At 53.1% G+C, this 4,401-nt stretch overlaps 1 long non-coding RNA gene across 1 annotated transcript; it reads left to right on the top strand.

Annotated features, from left to right (window-relative positions):
• The first annotated feature begins 662 nt into the window (after positions 1-662).
• Positions 663-3,537, top strand: LOC142075081 (uncharacterized). The gene is made up of 4 exons (XR_012670768.1): positions 663-2,037; positions 2,461-2,524; positions 2,909-3,082; positions 3,187-3,537. It is a non-coding gene; the product is annotated as an uncharacterized LOC142075081 (long non-coding RNA).
• Positions 3,538-4,401: the final 864 nt, after the last annotated feature.

The following is a 4,401-nucleotide window of genomic DNA, read 5'->3' as shown; positions in this document are numbered from 1 at the left end:
ATTGGTTGCGGACGGTATTTCAACGGGGCGCCGTGCGCATGCGAGGTCCCGGGGCGCCGACTACAACTCCTGGCGTGCCTCGCGCGGGCGGTCCGGTGGAGCCGCGCGCTGATTGGTTGCGGACGGGGCGCCGTGCGCATGCGCGGTCCCGGGGCGCCGACTACAACTCCCGGCGTGCCTCGCGCGGGCGGTCCGGTGGAGCCGCGCGCTGATTGGTTGCGGACGGTATTTCAACGGGGCGCGCGGCGGGCTTTGCACCGAGGCGGCGGCGCAGCGTGAGTGTGAGGAGCCGCGGGCCCGGGGAGCCGGGCTGTGGCGGGGGGGGGCGGTTCTGCAGGCTCCGGGGACAGGGGCTGGGGGGGCTCCAGGCGGGGGAGGGCCTGTGAGCATCTGGGGAGTGGGGAGTTGGGGGGGGGGGGCTGCGTGCCCTAGGGGGGCCGCGCAGTGGGCCGGGCCGGGGCGGGGGGCCGGCGGGCGGGAGGGGGGGGGGCGCTTTGTGCAAACAGATCCTCCCTGCGAGTCCCCACTGTCGCCCCGTGGGGCCGGGGACCCCCCAGCCCTCCCTGCAGGCAGACTGGGGGCTTCGCGGGCCGAGTCGAGGGAGGAGCTGCTGGAGAGAGGGCTTAGAAACGGCCTTCTGCCCCCGAAACTGCTGGAGCGTTTGAAAGGGAGGGACAGGTCCACCCCAGGGCTGTTCCAGGAGCAAAAGCTGGTCCCAGCCAGCTCGCCTCTGCTCCCCCGGCACCGGGATCGGACCTTTCAGCCCCGTTCCCGAGGGCTGAAGTGAGGTGGGGGTCCCCCGGCTCTCCCCGGGGGGCAGGCGGCAGCACGAGGCGGCGGTGTCTCCCCGGTACCCGGCAAAGGGGAGCGAAACCGGCCGGCTGGAGCTCCGGGGGTGCACAGCCCGGCCCCGCACGGCAGAATCCTTCCCTGGGTTTTCACCGTTGGCTGGGTGTGACAAACAGGTTCATTTTGTGCCTCCTCTTTTCCCAGCGTCACCTTCTGCGTCACGTGAAGAAAATCCTGCGCGGTTGACGCCGCTTGCTGCTCAGGTAACGGCACGTGCGGGGCCGGGGGAGCGGGGAGAAACATTGGCGCGTTCAAGGACGCTGCAGGTGCTCCGCGTCAAACCCAGGGAAAAGGCAAATTTGTGCCGGTGCAGAAAAGCTGATGAACGGTTGCCGTTAACAGAGCGCGCGTGCCTCGTTCCCGAATCGGTCCCTGGGTAGTTACGAGCGTTTTCCTTTCAGGGAAAAGAATGAGCTTTCGCCTACGATAAATTAAGAGCTGCCTGTGACCTTCTTTAGGGTCAAGTGTTTCTCTTCTGTTTGTTCGTACTGATTTTACGGGCAGGTTGGAAATAGCCTTTTATTTTTACACGCGTAATTGTAATTTGTAGTACTACGTGGTGTCAGGAGAGTGAATTTTGGAGCACCCAGGTACTACTAGAAACGTAATGAACGAGACACGATGGAAACTGATACTTCAACTGGATTTTTACTTGATTTTTTTTTTCATTAGAGTGTTGATGGCATGTTGTCCTGTGGCTCCATCCCCATTCTGTTCAGTGGAGTCTTCAATCTAGGACTTTGAAGGAAAAAAGTTGGTCCTTCCAAAAAAGGGCTAGTCATTCATGGGATCGAGGCATAGACTTGGCGAGCCGCTTAAGTACGTGATCGGAATTAAAGCCAAATGCCGCTTCGCGTTGCTGCTGTTGGTCTTCGCTTTCATTAGTTTTCCCGCTGCTCCGTCATGGTTGGGAGCTCTGAATCATCCTTTTTTTCACTCCCTAACGCATTTTTCTCCCCAAGGAGAGGCTACGTTTAAAAGCTACTTAGTTTCCTCACAAATGCATTGGTCAGTAAAATGGAGTTAGGATGCTTGGAACCACACAAATGACACCAGTCTTACAGATCTGGACTATTTCTGAACACGTGTTCATCGCGTGCAGATGTCATCGGGATACGGATCATCTGCACTTCGTGCTCTGACGAGACGATCAGCTGAGACAGGGACGAGCTCCAAAAGAAAAGAAAGGTACAACGTCAAAGTTTTGTTTTGTTGTTGGGTTTTGCGGGGTTTTTTTGTGTTTGTGTGTTTTGGGGTTTTTTTTGTTTGTTTTTTGTTTGTTTGGTTGGTTGGTTGTTTGTTTGTTTGTTTTTCCTTAAGAGTGCGACGTTGACTGGTGGCAGCCTGCAGAGCTCTCTTGCTGCCTGACCTCTCTTTTCCTTCTCTGTCACTCCTCTTTCTAGGCAAGTGAGTTCTCGCGAAACTAAAGCTGCCAATGAGCCAAAAAAAAGGCACGGTTGTCTGAAACGTGCAGAAGCTCTAGTGGCCTGTCTCAACAACCGCACCAAAGACGATGCCAAATACTTTCTCCTCCACTCAGTTGTTCTCTTCGCGGCAAAGGAAGCTTTGTGCTAAACGTTGTTTGTTTTTTTTTCCCTTTCCTCTCAGCAGAACGTCAACTGCCGTGAAAGTACGAGACAGGTGGAAAGGATCCCTAGTGGTCTGCAAGTACGAGGTAGGCCTGTGACATGTGTCTGCGTTTTTCCTAAGGTGCTCGTAGCACGGACTTTACAGTTAACACGAGGAACGTGGCAGCTCTCCTTCTATATGATTTTTTAACGTGAAATATTTTAACGCAAATACTAAAAATAAAGGAGGTCTGTTCTGGAGCGTGGTACGCCTCTGCAAAGCTTGCTTCCCTCCGTCTGTTTTCTCTTCCTGCAAGCACGCTCTTCTGTTTCTGTGCGCTTGCTAGGAAAGGGTGCTGTGAAAATAATGTTGGACTAGAAGAGGAAAGGAACCGTTTGTAAGAGCTGGGATGTTCGGGAGAAACAGGCTTTGTTTTCACGATAAAAGCTGTATGCTTTTTCAGTCAGTCGGTGTTTAAAATGCCTTACAGGAGCACTCGAACACCTTACTGAGATGCTAGCATCTGTGCTAAAAGCAATCAAGGTCAAAGAAGCGGCGTGGACAACACGGGACAAATCGGCGTCGCTTCGGTGCGCTTTCCAGGCTTTCCCGAGAAGCGGTAGCAGCCTCGTAACTAGCGACAGAGAGTCCTGATGTGGTTTTGGTGAGTTACTGCTTCTATCGCGTCCTTTTTCCTAACCTGCAGCGCGTAATTTTGACTTTGGTTGGAAAGAGATTTTCCAGAATGGAAATCTTTCTCGTTCAAAGGAGTCGCCTTTTACGAACTTCCCATCAGAATGGATCTTCAGAGATGACGTGCTCGGCAGTAGAAGTCATCCGCAAGGAGACTTTTCGCGCTCTCTCTGGAAAAAAAAAAAAAAAGGGGTAGGTCGATTTCCTTGCACAGACCCAAGCGCAGCACGTCTTCCGATAGTCGACGTACGGCTGATCTTTGGTTCTCGGGTGTAACGGTCGAGAGATCGTAAAGACGCGTTCCTCCGCACGCTCGGGTACGGCCGACAGCGTTAGCAAACCTGCCGGTCCTTTTTGGTAGCCTGATGTATTGCAGCACCGGGGATTTGATATTCCCCACCGCCTGCCCCCACCCCACCCCCCCCCAAAAAAATAGTAAAACCGTATGGGAGATCTCTTATCTCACTGATTTTTCTATCGTAAACGAAATTTTAAAAAGAAAGTGAAAATTGTATAACTTCCAAACTGACTTGCGTTGTTTAAACTGCAACTGCCAAAGAGCTGTAGCGTATAATTTATTAAGTGTGCTTAAGCAGTTAGGTAGTTGCTCTAAACGTTTAAAAAGAGAGGCAACTGATCGGGTTTTTTTCCCGATCTTTTGGCAGAGCGCTCTGAAGTCCTTTATTTCTGCCTCGCTTTCAGTGGCGCGTTTCCCCGGCAGTTGGGTAGCATCGGTCTCGGCGCAGCTGGCCAGGCGTCCCTCCTAGTCATGTGACGCACGCAAAACCCCTGGTCAAACGATAGCTGTGTAGTTTGGAGGTAGATAATTTAACGGTATGAATTCACAGCTACGCAATTTCAATTAACGCAAAAGGAAAATCAAATATTTTTATAGTATAAGCCTTCTCGTCGTACGTCTGTAAGCGTACGCACGCCTTTTTAGCATAAAATGAATTGCTGAGATTTGTTCTTTCTTTTTCATTTTACTCTTCAAAGTTTTACGCTTCGCTTTCAGCTTTATCGGCCAAGCGAGCGAGATGCGCAGCAGCAGCAGCAGCGCCAGGGCTGGAGCTGTGGCGGCGGATCCGTGAGCGTAGATGCCGATTACGGCGCGCCCTCGTCCTGCAGCCTCACGGGGTTATCTCCCGGCAGCGGTGCTGTAAGGAAGGGACGAGGCGTTTTCCGACACCAGCGAGAGCGTTTACTTCTCTGCGAAGGACGCGTTCAGAATCGCGTCAATTAGTCCTCACGCGGATTTTAAGCGTTCGAATCGCTCGAGCTTTTAAAGGC

This window comes from Calonectris borealis, chromosome W, assembly GCF_964195595.1.
Source record: "Calonectris borealis chromosome W, bCalBor7.hap1.2, whole genome shotgun sequence".
Classification (NCBI taxonomy): domain Eukaryota; kingdom Metazoa; phylum Chordata; class Aves; order Procellariiformes; family Procellariidae; genus Calonectris; species Calonectris borealis.
The sequence above is the reverse complement of the archived record's forward strand: the minus strand, read 5'-3'. Positions and strand labels throughout refer to the sequence as shown.